Source organism: Silurus aristotelis (genome assembly GCF_946808225.1).
Source record: "Silurus aristotelis genome assembly, chromosome: 11".
Taxonomy (NCBI): Eukaryota; Metazoa; Chordata; class Actinopteri; order Siluriformes; family Siluridae; genus Silurus; species Silurus aristotelis.
This window is the reverse complement of record NC_139584.1, coordinates 24971042-24987810: the sequence shown is the minus strand read 5'-3', so window position 1 is coordinate 24987810 and position 16769 is coordinate 24971042. Positions and strand designations below refer to the sequence as shown.

The 16769-nt window shown below is 37.0% G+C and overlaps 1 protein-coding gene across 6 annotated transcripts in view; it reads right to left on the bottom strand.

Moving 5' to 3' along the window:
- slc12a5b (solute carrier family 12 member 5b) overlaps positions 1–16769 on the bottom strand; it is a 63950-nt gene that overhangs the window by 20472 nt on the left and 26709 nt on the right. The gene's annotated exons all lie outside the window — the stretch shown is intronic.

The following is a 16769-nucleotide window of genomic DNA, read 5'->3' as shown; positions in this document are numbered from 1 at the left end:
AGTCTTAACCACTGAGCTACCACCTCGCCAAAATGACCTATGAATACTGCTACAAGACATGCCTGCACTATAAATACACTAAAACCAGTAAAAACAACTATTTTGCTTAGCTAAAGCATATTACACTGGTCTTAATAATATTTTCGTCACACTAATAGTACAATACAAAGTACTGTATAAACCTTTAAAAGAAACTGTGTGATAACTCGATGATGTCACAAAGTATCTAATTTCACTTACCACAACAATTGGTAGTTCTTACATCTATATTTATTAAATATTACAGGTGATGTTATTTGCTGTTATCACCTCATTTATCCACTAGATAAATCTACTCAGAATCCAGAAAGCACTCTTACTTCATGGTAAAAAACTCTGAAACTGGAGGCTCTGTCCATAAATGTGAATAAACATCTACAAAAACAAAACTTCAACATATCAATAATTATATAGTTTATGTATTAGATGATCTGCCTCACAAGTCCTTATGATTTGAGTTATTAATATAAAACCAATCAAATAATCCACAAGCCCTGACCAAACTTAAGAATTGAACATCACTGTAGTACAATGCTACGACTGCTTGATTCATTAATGATGGAAGGTAATATATTGAAATCATAAATACATTGATAGAATCACTTCATTTATCCCAGAGGGAAATTCACATTTTCAAGCAGCACAGGGAGTAAACAAGTATACTAAAGTATTTTACATTATATATGAAAGATAGGAATAGAAAGAAGAAACAGATACAGTGAGCATGTGATGTGGTTGTCCAGTAGAGCATTTCTGTGTGAACATTGCTGTTACACCAGCAGGCTTGAGGTAAATTAAAGTGACAGTGCAGTACAAGCATGGTCAAACTGGACAGTGTAACAGCAGAAGAGTAAATGGTATTAAATTGTCAGTGTGTATAGTTGTAAACAGTGGATGTTGTTCAGGTTCAAATACACCATTCAGACATAACACTATGACCACCTGCCTAATATTGTGTTGGCCCCCATTTTGCTGCCAAAACAGTCCTGGCGTGTCGAGCATTTGAAATATTAAGCTTTTCAGCAATTTGAGCTACAGAAGCTCATCTGCTGGATCGGACTACATGGGCCAGCCTACGCTCCCTGCATGCATCAGTGAGATGTGGCCGCCCATGACCCTGTCGCTGGTTCACCACTGTTCTTTACTTGGACCACTTTTGATAGATACTGACCACTGCAGACCAGAAACAGCACACAAGAGCTACAATTTTGGAGATGCTCTGACTCCTTATGCTTGGCTATTTTTCCTGCTTCTAACACATTAACATCAAGGACAAAATGTTCACTTGCTGCCTAATATATTCCCACCCACTAACAGGTTATGCCTGATTGATGTATGAGCTATCCTAAGACTGGTTCAGTGCAGTGTTGTAGTGTGATTGCTGTTGGAACAAATGACCTCAAGTTGAATAAGCCTTTACACAGACTATAGTAACATTATTACCTAACATTTTAATAGATTATAACCGAATTCTAAACTCTTACATTAGCCAGAATTGTCTCATGACTGCAGCATCTCTGAGTTTTCACACAAACACAGCATTTACAGCACATCTGCAGTTGAGCTTTGCATATAGTTACTGGTGCTTTGCACATCAGCCTGAAGGATTTCAGACCTACTCGGTGCTGACTTGTGTATTTTTGTACACTGGAATGTGTTTAGCGTAGCGAGGAAGGCGAGAGAAAGAAATAAACCGAGATTAAATAAGTGCTAAAACAGAGAACTGCACTTTGCAAAGAGAACACATAAAAAAAGCTGAATATCTTTGTGTGTGCATGTGTGTGTATGTGTGTGTATGTGTGTGTGCTTACAATCTTATTAGCAGCAGCCTTCTCCATAGCAACAACCCAATACTAAGCCTATTTCTGTCCCTCACTTAAAATCAATCTTAAGTATTTTGAGTGAGACCTTTAGGAAAGTTATTTAAGGCTTTAGTGAATTTTGAAAATACAATGACCCTTTTTATTAAAAAATTACATAAATAAACTCATCCAAAAAGAAAGTGGCAGCTAGCAATGCCAACAGAGATATCATTAATCTTATGTCCATTGCTATGTCTCTAATATACTATGTATATTAATGTGTATATTACAGCATATATTATGTATACATGTTTAAACAGTCAGATAGGACTGTATGTACACTAGTCAGATGACACAATCTCAGCAACACCATGCATAAAATCATGCAGATTCAGGTCAAGAGCTACAGTTAATGCTCACATCAAACTGAACTGAGGGAGGAGTGTGATCTGAGTGGCTTTGATCGTGACATGGTTAATGCTGCCAGATGGGCTGGTTTGAGTATTTCAGAAACTGCAACTCTCCTGGGATTTTCACATACCACATCTTTGAAAGTTTACTCAGCATGGTGTTAAAAAAAACAATCAGAGCAGGTGAAAACACGCTGTTGATGTGAAAGGTCAGAAGAGCAGACTAAGTTTAGACTGGTTCAAGTTGACAGGAAGGCAACAGTAGCTTAAGTAGTCACTCTTTACATCTGTGGTGATCAAAAAGGTATCTCAGAAATGTCAAATCATGAAGCAGGAGCAGAAGATCTTGTCAGATTGCCTTACTTTAAAGTAGGTGTCTACTGCTATGCCATGCATTGAGTTATTTACTCTGAAACTAGGCCAAAGTAAAAAAAAAAAAAAGTTTTGGACATATGACAAAGTATTTCTGTGCCAAATACACTTCGTATAAGTTTCATAAAGTGTTTTTCGAGTATGGTCCTTCATGACTTCAATTCCTTGTAAGGGCACCACTCTTTAGCTCCGCCCATGCCATGCCCCGAGGAGCTTGGCTGTTTTTGGAGAGAAGCATAAAACTGTATCTTTCTTTTATAAATGTGATAACACTAAAAACTTGTGGAGATTTGAAGGAGGCAATACTGCTCTCTAGGTACTCAAGATTAACATTAGAATGGCCGAAGCCCTGTTTGTGTTTTGCCCCCTTTGTTTGTTTTATGTCTCCTTCAAGACATAAAAGAAATTAATTTGAGGCAACATTGGCTACAAACAAGTTCACCCATGTCACTGCCAACATCACTACAATCATTGAACGTCACTAAAGCTCTCAAACTTTATTGCTTCATTAAATAGCAGGGCAGGTGTTCCAAAAGTATTGGATGTTTAATTCAAATTATTTTAGAAGCATATTCTGGTACAATATTCACACTTACCTGGGATTGTGCATTAATATAGATATAATATATATATATATATATATATATATATATATATATATATATATATATATATATACAGTGAGGAAAATAAGTATTTGAACACCCTGCTATTTTGCAAGTTCTCCCACTTAGAAATCATGGAGGGGTCTGAAATTGTCATCGTAGGTGCAAGTCCACTGTGAGAGACATAATCTAAAAAAAAAATCCAGAAATCACAATATATGATTTTTAAACTATTTATTTGTATGATACAGCTGCAAATAAGTATTTGAACACCTGTCTATCAGCTAGAATTCTGACCCTCAAAGACCTGTTAGTCTGCCTTTAAAATGTCCACCTCCACTACATTTATTATCCTAAATTAGATGCACCTGTTTGAGGTCATTAGCTGCAAAAAGACACCTGTCCACCCCATACAATCAGTAAGAATCCAACTACTAACATGGCCAAGACCAAAGAGCTGTCCAAAGACACTAGAGACAAAATTGTACACCTCCACAAGGCTGGAAAGGGCTACGGGGAAATTGCCAAGCAGCTTGGTGAAAAAAGGTCCACTGTTGGAGCAATCATTAGAAAATGGAAGAAGCTAAACATGACTGTCAATCTCCCTCGGACTGGGGCTCCATGCAAGATATCACCTCGTGGGGTCTCAATGATCCTAAGGAAGGTGAGAAATCAGCCCAGAACTACATGGGAGGAGCTGGTCAATGACCTGAAAAGAGCTGGGACCACCGTTTCCAAGGTTACTGTTGGTAATACACTAAGACGTCATGGTTTGAAATCATGCATGGCACGGAACGTTCCCCTGCTTAAACCAGCACATGTCCAGGCACGTCTTAAGTTTGCCAATGACCATTTGGATGATCCAGAGGAGTCATGGGAGAAAGTCATGTGGTCAGATGAGACCAAAATTCTACTTTTGTGTCATAATTTCACTAAACGTGCTTGGAGGAAGAAGAATGATGAGTACCATCCCAAGAACACCAATCCTACTGTGAAGCATGGGGGTGGTAGCATCATGCTTTGGGGGTGTTTTTCTGCACATGGGACAGGGAAACTGCACTGTATTAAGGAGAGGATGACCGGGGCCATGTATTCTGAGATTTTGGGGAACAACCTCCTTCCCTCAGTTAGAGCATTGAAGATGGGTCGAGGCTGGGTCTTCCAACATGACAATGACCCAAAGCACACAGCTAGGATAACCAAGAAGTGGCTCTGTAAGAAGCATATCAAGGTTCTGGCATGGCCTAGCCAGTCTCCAGACCTAAACCCAATAGAGAATCTTTGGAGGGAGCTCAAACTTCGTGTTTCTCAGCGACAGGCCAGAAACCTGACTAATCTAGAGAAGATCTGTGTGGAGGAGTGGGCCAAAATCCCTCCTGCAGTGTGTGCAAACCTGGTGAAAAACTACAGGAAACGTTTGACCTCTGTAATTGCAAACAAAGGCTCCTGTACCAAATATTAACATTGACTTTCTCAGGTGTTCAAATACTTATTTGCAGCTGTATCATACAAATAAATAGTAAAAAAAATCATACATTGTGATTTCTGAATTTTTTTTTTAGATTATGTCTCTCACAGTGGACATGCACCTACGATGACAATTTCAGACCCCTCTATGATTTCTAAGTGGGAGAACTTGCAAAATAGCAGGGTGTTCAAATACTTATTTTCCTCACTGTATATATATATATATATATATATATACAGTGAAGAAAATAAGTATTTGAACACCCTGCTATTTTGCAAGTTCTCCCACTTAGAAATCATGGAGGGGTCTGAAATTGTCATCTTAGGTGCATGTCCACTGTGAGAGACATAATCTAAAAAATAAAATCCAGAAATCACAATGTATGATTCTTTAACTATTTATTTGTATGATACAGCTGCAAATAAGTATTTGAACACCTGAGAAAGTCAATGGTAATATTTGGTACAGGAGCCTTTGTTTGCAATTACAGAGGTCAAACGTTTCCTGTAGTTTTTCACCAGGTTTGCACACACTGCAGGGGGGATTTTGACCCACTCCTCCACACAGATCTTCTCTAGATCAGTCAGGTTTCTGGCCTGTCGCTGAGAAACACAGAGTTTGAGCTCCCTCCAAAGATTCTCTATTGGGTTTAGGTCTGGAGACTGGCTAGGCCATGCCAGAACCTTGATATGCTTCTTACAGAGCCACTCCTTGGTTATCCTGGCTGTGTGCTTCGGGTCATTGTCATGTTGGAAGACCCAGCCTCGACCCATCTTCAATGCTCTAACTGAGGGAAGGAGGTTGTTCCCCAAAATTTCGCAATACATGGCCCCGGTCATCCTCTCCCTAATACAGTGCAGTCGCCCTGTCCCATGTGCAGAAAAACACCCCCAAAGCATGATGCTACCACCCCCATGCTTCACAGTAGGGATGGTATTCTTCGAATGGTACTCATCATTCTTCTTCCTCCAAACACGTTTAGTGGGATTATGACCCAAAAGTTCTATTTTGGTCTCATCTGACCACATGACTTTCTCCCATTACTCCTCTGGATCATCCAAATGGTCATTGGCAAACTTAAGACGTGCCTGGACATGTGCTGGTTTAAGCAGGTGAACCTTCCGTGCCATGCATGATTTCAAACCATGACGTCTTAGTGTATTACCAACAGTAACCTTGGAAATGGTGGTCCCAGCTCTTTTCAGGTCATTGATCAGCTCCTCCCATGTAGTTCTGGGCTGATTTCTCACCTTCCTTAGGATCATTGAGACCCCACGAGGTGAGACCTTGCATGGAGCCCCAGTCCGAGGGAGATTGACAGTCATGTTTAGCTTCTTCCATTTTCTAATGATTGCTCTAACAGTGGACCTTTTTTCACCAAGCTGCTTGGCAATTTCCCCGTAGCCCTTTCCAGCCTTGTGGAGGTGTACAATTTTGTCTCTAGTGTCTTTGGACAGCTCTTTGGTCTTGGCCATGTTAGTAGTTGGATTCTTACTGATTGTATGGGGTGGACAGGTGTCTTTATGCAGCTAATGACCTCAAACAGGTGCATCTAATTTAGGATAATAAATGTGGTGGAGGTGGACATTTTAAAGGCAGACTAACAGGTCTTTGAGGGTCAGAATTCTAGCTGATAGACAGGTGTTCAAATACTTATTTGCAGCTGTATCATACAAATAAATAGTTTAAAAATCATATATTGTGATTTCTGGATTTTTTTTTTTAGATTATGTCCCTCACAGTGGACATGCACCTACGATGACAATTTCAGACCCCTCTATGATTTCTAAGTGGGAGAACTTGCAAAATAGCAGGGTATTCAAATACTTATTTTCCTCACTGTATATATATATATATATATATTCTCTAAAGGTGTGTTTTGATTAAAAAATCCAATCAGGGTCAATATTGTCACAGTTTCTCATTGCCAGAAGCTGTTCTCTGTTGCATTCGACTAACTGTAGTGCTACACAGTTATAAATCTATAAATTCCGTGAAGGTCAAGGAGACTCAACACAATGGGGGTGGTGCTCACAACTGGTGTTCTATTAAATCTCTTCCAGTTCTACACAATATTCACACACACACACACACACACACACACAAACACACTGGGTCTTACATTAACCATATCTTAACCAGATCTTTTAGCATACAATAGGGTGTCTTAATGTGAGCACACTGTAGATACAATCTGTATGACTCCAGGATATTAAAACCATCCACAACCATCCACAATGGGGAAATGGAATCGTGACAATATATTGATATTGCAGTTTACTGTAATAAGGTAAGCCGAAATAGATCATGAGCAGATATTTTCACACCAATAACAAAGATCAGTTGAAAAACAAGTGGTAATTATAGGAATTATATATAAAGTTTCTTTCGGCTTCTCCCGTTAGGGGTCGCCACAGCGGATCCTCCGCACGTTTGATTTGGCACATGTTTTACGCTGGATGCCCTTCCTAACGCAACCCTCCCCAATTTATCCGGGCTTGGGACCGGCACTGAGAGTGGCTGGGGATGGTTCCCTGACTGGGAATCGAACCCGGGTCGCAGCGGTGAGAGCGCTGCATCTTAACCACTAGACCACCAGGGGACCATAGGAATTATATATAATGCAAGTTATTTTTGCAAGAAATATCTCTGGGGCATGTGCTCCAGTGATTTTACTATGGATAAACGTGTTCCCAAGCATGACACAAAGCAAGGTGTTTAAAACCACATTGGCTGTGCCAAAATCACTGCAATGTACATCCTCATGTATCTTATAGCTTTAATTAAATGGCAACCAAAACAGCTCCATAAAATAAATGTAAAAGACATTTGCAATAAAAGAATCCTTCTGCCACACAACGTTATCTGTTCTATTATAAAGCTTTAGTTTCCATGCCAATGTTTCGACAATGTTTAGAAGCTTATATTGTTTTTGCATATTTATAAAATTAAGATTTTTAATTGTGATGGATTATGATTTTTCAGTGTGACTTAGCTTTTAGTACAGAAATTTGCTGCTAAAATCACACAGTATGATACTTTTTTATGTGATAAATTGTTTCTTACTTTTTTATATGCGTCTTTATTAGGTAAACTAATCTACAATCTTTATATTATACATGTATTGCCAGATAAAATAGAAATAATTAAACAACCAAGGAAAATAACATTGACCTTAAGAAGGAGGTATGTATACAAAAACAACAGTGTGAGTAATTTGCAAGGTCTGATATATATTTTACACTTTGACCTCCAACTGAAACTATTGAACTGCCTTATATGCACTGTGGGTAATATGAACATTCCATCTAAACCATGGTTTTGAAGCCAGAAAAAAGGTACATGGCTGTTTAAAAATGGGAAATTACATTAATGATAAGTGACTGTTTATTTTCTGTGTATTAATCCTATATTTGTATAAAAGGGCACGTCCAAAAAAATGGCATAATAAGGTCGATTTAATCGAATGCATTCATGTTTAATTAATGACTGACTGATTGCCCGAGTGGTGTGCAATTTAATTTAAATATTTGCTTTACGTATAACCCTCTGACTTATATGAAATATGCAGATTAACCAGGTGTAAATGAATAAAGCGTGTTTAACCTTCTTATTTTATCTTGGCCAAAGAATTTAAATTTGGTTAACAAGCTACAATTAGTAAAAAATAGAGCTTAAAACGATGAAAATAAATTGTCATGCCCTTAGGGCCATTATTAATTATTGTAGATAATACACACAGCCACACACATGCAGAGAAACACCTATTTGGCTATTTATGGCAAGAAATGTGAACAGCCCAAAGCAGGCAGCAAGCAATCCTATCCTAATATTTTAATGAAACAACCAGAAAATAAATACACAGTCCGCATTCACACTAATCTAGAAATCAGAAAGACACCAGAAAAGCTACACTGAAAAATTAAATGTTGGTGCAGTAATGACATTTAGGAAAGCCATTACAAACAGGGCATTGAAGCACAGCATTATAATTCAGAGTATACTCTATATATTATTAAGTCCCTATTGAAGATCACTAATGAACGAAGTCCATGAATATAAAATACAATAGCAATGTTTTGGTCCACCACTATTTTTCCAAAACAGCTTCATTTAATTCTACAAATCTCTAAAAACTTCTATATTGTTACAGTATTTTTACCTGAGGGCTTTGTAATACTGTACTCATTTTAAATCAGATGTTCTAACCAGAGACTGGCTCAATTTGAAAAGCAATCTGGTTGTGAATGATTCATGGTCTCATACAATTTTCGCTTCGGGTTCTCAAATTTTGTGTGTTTGCAGCCGCGGTGTTTGTTGCACCAATATTACACGATATCATCCATGATTTATGGACTGCCCTGTTCTCTGTATGTAAAAACTGATCGGTTCGTTGCAGTAGGTGGCCTTAAAAAAGAGCACCGACGCACGTTTTGTCTTCCACAAAGTTAAATATTTCTGCGTGAAACAGGATTCTTTGGGTAGAAATAGTTTATGAGTGTCTGATTAGATTGTGTACTGGATGGTAGTTGAACGTAATGTGGTTACTCAATAAAAAATAAACTCAGAAAGCATGCGATCTTGATGCAAGAGTGTGGAACAGACATGGATTTGATCCATTTGGGTTGAGCATCAGTATTTTTAGGCTGATATGGACTTCTAGAGAAATTGCAACAAAGCAGTGAGTTGACACTGTAGGGCATTTCAGGATATAAGCTCAAAGAGAAAGTAGGTATAGATGAAAAAATAGAGCGATACCAAGCTCTGAGCTTTGCGGGACTTTAGTTGACAGCCTTTATAGAACAGATTGATAGTGATGATGTGTGCTGGAACATATGTTAACTAAAGAAAATTGCGTTTTAGGTCAATAGGCTGTTTTTTTAAGCTTGTTTTGAAAAGTTCAGCAAAATGATGATGGTCATCTAACATCCGTCTTACAGGTGTGTGCCTGTGAGAGACAATCACGATATTCAGTTTTGCACTGATTTCTTTTTTTTTTCCAAACATAAATATACACACATTTATTGGAAAAAGTAAGACAAAAAATATTTAAATAACTGTATTTAACTTATATTTAATTTAGGGTTAATTAATAATCATTTCCATGAAGCCATATCTTTGTTCATCATTTCTTCTTATTGCTATCTGAAAAACACTCAAGAGATGAAATTGATTTCTTCCTTTTACTTTGGCCTGGGCTTCAGCCAGCACTCTTTAACTACTTTTGATGCAGCTTCCATGAGGCTGCAGCTCCTTAGAATTTTTTTAAACCAATTGCATGATTCAGCAAAAAACAATACAACAGATTTTTTTTTTCTGGGACTCCGTACAGTGTTCATTCAGCATGCTGGTTTGAATTTGTTTGGAAAGCCCATATTTTCGAGGATTTTACAAATACTGCACTGTGTAGTTTAATCAGCAAAAAAAAAGGTGTAAAAGCCCAAAGCTTGCTTTGATTAATGACACAACTAACGACACACTTGGGTAAGCTACACTGCACATTATACACCCTCCTCCAGTTCGCTTATATAAGCTGTGACGCAGTGCATTTAAAATGCGGGGTTCCATCTGGAGTGAATTTAATAGTGTGACATTGTGCTGCTATTCTTCCTGTCCCTTTGGCCGATAACAAGCTCTAACACTGCCTTTTTCAACCACAAAACAGCTCAATGCAGCACCGTTTACCTTTGGGGCCAGTACAAAAGTTTGCACTTGGGTAAAACCTGTGAAAACTCTCAAACTCTGCACCAAAAATAAATGGTGACCAATTTATCTTTCAGCTTCAACATCAGTCACGGTTCCAGCCAGGAGACAGATAACAAAGTAAACAAATGTAAAAAAAAACTTTAATGTGAAAGCTTTTTTGTGTAATGTTTTTTGATAGACTACTTGAAACATCAAGTTCTGGATGTAAAACTCAAATGAGAGTCAACAGCAGTCAAGTGTAAAAGGAAGATAAAAGAGCTGAACAGCTCGACACGACACATGCTGATGCCTAAAACCATGTACGCTACATCTGTCCTTAAGCAGAGTGTGCTGAATTGATGTAATTGAGGACGATAAGGTGGGAAATAAAATTTGCTAAAAGTAATGCGTCCAAGCACACTTGATGGAACAGTCAGAAACTAAGAGAGTAGAAAGTTGAGAGGGAGAGGAAACAATTTGTGGCAAAAAGTGATGAGCTGAAAAGAAGAGCTGAATATTCCATAAACTGAGCTATAAATTCTGAGCTATTAAGGGTTAAGGGATTCACTTGACGGCTGTTAAACTTACAGCCTTTTGATGCTGAATCTTAACCATTGTATAGAGCTGGAAAAACATTACTACTGACATAAGAAGACCAGCTTTGACTTCTTCAAAATGTAAAAACCTCTAATAAAATGTTGTTTGGGGGTTACCCAATAGACGTGAGACTGGTCATTTAAATTCAAATGATGCCACAGCCAAGGTAGCAAAAACTGGCCATGATGTCTTGGTGAGACTGATGGCATACATAGCCCTTAGTCGATCACATTAATATTAGTCATTCACATGCGTTTGTGAGCTCATATATAGCAGACGGTGCTATCATCCAAGTTATGTGAAACAGCATGAAGGGCATCATGCCTGTGTTCACCTGTCTCACGCTGCAGTCACACTATTCATTCAGCAGGTGAAATTTCTTTGAAGACTTGCTGTGAATATGGAGGCAACTGGATATTATGCAGTGGTGGACAGTAATGAAGTAAACGTAATTCGTTACTGTACTTAAGAAGCTTTTCCACATATCTGTACTTTACTAAGGTATTTCCATTTGGGGAGACTTTTTCTTTAACATCACTTTTTCAAAGTCAATTCCAGTTCAATGTCAGATTTAATTTTAAAGTCAAATTCTTTTTTACACAACTACATTTTGTGAAATCAGTTTTTTATTTATGAAGATAAAAACTGGTCAAGAACCCAGCAAGCTACCAATCAGGGTAGCTTGGTCGTGTCTATATAGCCCAAACCTACAGTTCAGCTTCAGTTCAACAGCATGCAGAACATTTTGAGAGGAATAAATGATAGAAGAAACTCCTGACTCTAATTTTCCAAAACACCTATGGCCTTATTTATAAAATCTTTTTAAAGTAATCAAAAATAAGATTTTTCAATCATGTAATTACATATCAAATGGTGTTTGATTATTTAATATCATTCTTTTGATAGATTGGAGTGCTTATAGTAACATTATAGTCTTTTCACATAAACTTGTTGAGTCTAGTGACAAAAATTATAATAGGACATTATTGCCATAAATAATCATCGTTCTTCTTATACTTAAGTACATTTAAAGACAAATACATTTGTACTTTGACTTAAGTGAAAGAGAACCACTTTTACTTTTACCGAAGTAATATTTTACCTACTGCATCTCTACTTTAACTCAAGTACATGGTTTGTGTACTTCATCCACCACTGATATTACAATGCTAATTTTATATTCATTTAATGTTGTGTTGTATAAAACAGCCGTATAAAATGCCGCGACACTGCTATAATCTGCTTTATTTTGGATTTTCGGTTTCAGTGACATCTATCAATCCAAGTCTTCACATGAGACAAATTCACAGATTAGAGTCTACCATACTTTGGAGTGAGATGTGAAACTTCTTCAGAATGAGTTTTCTGGTCTTCATCTTCAACGAAAAGTCTAGTGTGACTTCAGAGGAAGCATTGATATCTGTCGCATGATAAATGGAATTGTCAGGTGAACAAATTGGGGGGGGTTGGGAATGTTGTCAGATTTTAACTTCTGGCATTGTGGCATGGTTTTCAGCAAAAAACAAAGTCTAGAATCATTGGTGCAATTATTGCAATATCTGTAAATACATAATTTCTCCTACGAAATGACACACAAAATGGATGTCGTATCTTTTTACACTGTGTGTGAACATCCCCATTTTAAAGCCTGGCTTCCTCAGAGCCTTCCATCATGATTTTTTGTTTGCTGAATTATGCTGCGCTGGCACAGGGAGTTTATGTAGCAGTGTAATCAAAGATAATGGAATTAGGTACAGAGTAATCTGCTAGAATAACTACAGTGATATATGAATGACAAAACACAGGGACAAAGGGTTATATTCAGAGTTTGTAGTTAAACTCTCAGACTTCAAACATAATCATAGGCTTACTGATTACGTTACGTTAAGTTATGTCCAATTGTTTTGGTTGTGTGTGAGACACAGCATTAAATCCAGTGTCACTGGCTGCCATTTTAATGTAGAGAATAATATTCACCTTAAAAAATATATATTTTTTACAATATCCAAAAATATAAATATATTTAAATAGATATCAAAATTGTAAAATGGAATTTGAAGGTAATATTTAAATGCAGGAAATGTATCTTATTAATCTTAGTAATGGTTCCTGCTGAGGAATTTTATTTCAATTTGGTACACATGAAAAATGTCTAACATTGTTTAATGTCTACATGTTTGTTCAATGTCTACATGTTTAGAATTCTTATTTCCTGTATAGAATATAGTACAGCACACTGATTAAATAATCACAAATTTCCCAGGACTGATGTATTACAAGACAAAAATCAAGGTATGCAGTAATACATTGAGGTAATATATGTCCTGTTGTATACAAAAATAAAGAAGTGTAAATCTAAATGTGTGTAGCAGCACAGAAGCAAAAGTAATTCTTCTGTATTTCACACAGCGCATCTCCCAACTCCCACTGCCTTTCCCACTCATTCACCAAATTCTCTCTCTCTCTCTCTCTCTCTCTCTCTCTCTCTCTCTCTCTCTCTCTCTCTCTCTCTCTCTCTCTCTCTCTCTCTCTCTCTCTCTCTCTTTCTCTCTCTTCCTCTTCTCTTTGGGTTTCTTTATCTTCTCCTTTCTCTGTTTTTAATGACTCTTGCAGTGTCTCTAAGCTGCTTCCACTAAGGTGTAACTTCACAAAATGTCAAACCCGCCTTTCAAAGTCATTTGTCTTCCACACAGATTCACATACCACTAACAGAGCATATTGGAATGACACACTAATGTAGAGTTGGCTTTGCCGGGACATAATTCAGTGCAACATGAAAATTCATAAATATCTACAATATTCTGCTAATATACATATATTAAATATGAGCTAAAAAAATTGCCCTTTTCTGTATTTCTTTCCCTTCACAGTCAGTACAAAGCCTTATTTGGTCTGGATTAGTTTTACATGCAGAGTTGTTTTAAAATACTATATAATAATATAATACAAATAATATAGAACTTTTTAAATATATATATATATATATATATATATATATATATATATATATATATATATATATATATATATATATATATATATATATATATATATATATATATATATATATATATATATATACTTGGAAGACAATGACTGCGGAATCATGTTATATGTAACACTACACACTATACTCTGTCTACATATCTACATATATGCACTATATATATATATATATATATATATATATATATATATATATATATATATATATATATATATATATATATATATATATATATGCAATGAGAAAGAGAGAGAATAGTTTTTTATATTCTTATACTATTATTTTATAATAGTGCTAGAACAGGCTGTGTTGTGATATGACCTAGATAAAGAAGCCAAAGTGCAAAAGACAGAGAGGTACTTGTCCCATAATCCATTGCCTGAGGTAAAATCCTGACTTCCTCTGTCTCAGGATGTCAAAGCATGATGTAGCATCTTGACTCTGTACAGCCATCTAATGAGTTAACATAGTGAGCATTTTGGCGCTTTGCTCTAAAACAGTGCAATTGCTTAAAAGAACCATCTCCATTAGGAATTCATCCCTGACCTGTACACCATCCATATACCAGCAGCTGTGTGAAAACAAACACACAAACACACACAAACAAACACACACACACACACACACACACACACACACACACACACACACACACACACACACACACACACACAAACAGTTCCTTTCTCACTCCTGGGAAATCCTCACTTCTTAGTGTGCACAACCCTTGGGAAGATTTATTATTTGTAATTCATTTACACACTTGTGCACAGAGCCGGGTGCTTTGTCATGCCGATGTAGCATCACATTCAAAGTGCTGCTGGTTCTGGATCAGCACCATGGACAGCAACCCCGGAGACGCCACAACAATAGTGCTGAAGCGGCACCAAACCAAATCGCCCATGGAAAACACACCCAGCTGCCAACCTACATCAAAACCAGAGAGAAGAGCTGAATGCCAAGGAAAGGGAGTGAGATAAATTTATTGTTCAAAGCCAAATATAATATTTCTGGCATATAAACTCTCTAGAGGAATTTGTCCTCCAACCGAAAAGTAAGGACACACACACACACACACACACACACACACACACACACACACACACACACACACACACATACAAAAACACAGCATTCACACATCAACCAGCTAAAATCCCTTTCTGATCTAAAAAATGGTAAGCTTTAGGACTGTACAATTTCTTTCGGTTGCTAATATTACCATTTTCTCTTTGTCAATACTACATCACACAAAAAGATGGAAATCATCAATCTTCTTTAGGAAAATTATTAAACTACATAGCCATTTCTTCACTCATTATTATGCTCTTAAACACAATGTGACCATAATTCTCTTTCTTCAACAAAATGGGGCAAAAAGTAACCAAAAAATTGACCCCCAAAGATAATAATGCATAGTAATGGCAATTTGAAATGCAAAAATTAAGAGTGTCTCATGTAGGATAAATCTAGCTGTGAAACTCAAAATCCAAAGCCTGTTCTTTTAGTGTCCATTGGAAGACCATCCACTTAGATGTTCCACCTCATCTAACTTTATTAAGAATTCCATGATTCCACATAAGGAAACTATTAAAGGTTCTGTGTAGAAGCCTATAGCCCAAGGATTTTCTATTATACAGTTCCAGTAGAGTCTCTTTATGAAAGTTAAATTTTATTATGATCTCATATTTGTCTTTTCATGGTTGTCCGTGTTGTTCTTTGCTTTTCCAGGTCAGGATTATTGTTTCTTTGTCATGTTGCTTTTTTGTTTGTTCGACAGCAGATTATTTCTTAAATGCGGTAACAAGCCACAAATTCTTAGAAATTTTCCAGCTCCATCTTTTTTTTATTTCTGATGCAGGAACAGTGATGGAGTTGCAGTTTTAAAAAGTGGTTTAGCAGGAGGGACAAATTGATAAGTGGCTTGTTGCCGCAAATGTTACTGTCTGTATAGTACCATATGCCTTAGACTTAGTGATCTGTAGTCCATCTGTGTACAGATTTCATGCTATAAATGAATTGGGATGCAAATATAATACAGCTAGGAGTAAGATTTTCTTCCAATATTCATGTGTATTGGACTATAAGAATAAAGCTAAACTAGAACTACATCTAGCGTCCAAGCATTAAGTAAAATGTATATAAAATAAGACAGCTTTTTATGGGGACATCAAGATGTATGTGTTTTACTTTTGGTTTGTTTGAGAAAGCTAGACATTCATTGAAGTAATGAATACAGATGTTTAATATGAAACATTTGTCACCAGTGAAATAAAATGAAAAGACACACATTGTCTCTAAAAACAATTCATTGAAGTAATGATACGTTCAGGTTTAAAGCACTGATGGCATCTCTCTCTTTCTCTCTCTCTCTCTCTCTCTCTCTCTCTCTCTCTCTCTCTCTCTCTCTTCTCTCTCTCTCTCTCTCTCTCTCTCTCTCTCTCTCTCTCTCTCTCTCTCTTTCTCTCTCTCTCTCTCTCTCTCTCTCTCTCTGCCTGTCTTCTTCTCTTTTCTGTCTGACCTACATAGTCGAGCGATGCTGCCGGATTGTGCAAGCAGCTGCCACACTCAAATTAGATCCCATACTCAGACAGTTTTTGTGAACAGATGAACATCCTCAGTAAAAGGGACTGCATCAGACCTGCCATATGCACATAACTACGATCTATGAAAATAGTCTAACAGCCATATTCCTTTAGTTATTTCTGAAACTGTGATCATGAACACATGCTGCCATGCTGCAATATGTTTCGCTAATTAGTTCTTTTTGAGTCCTATTGTTTG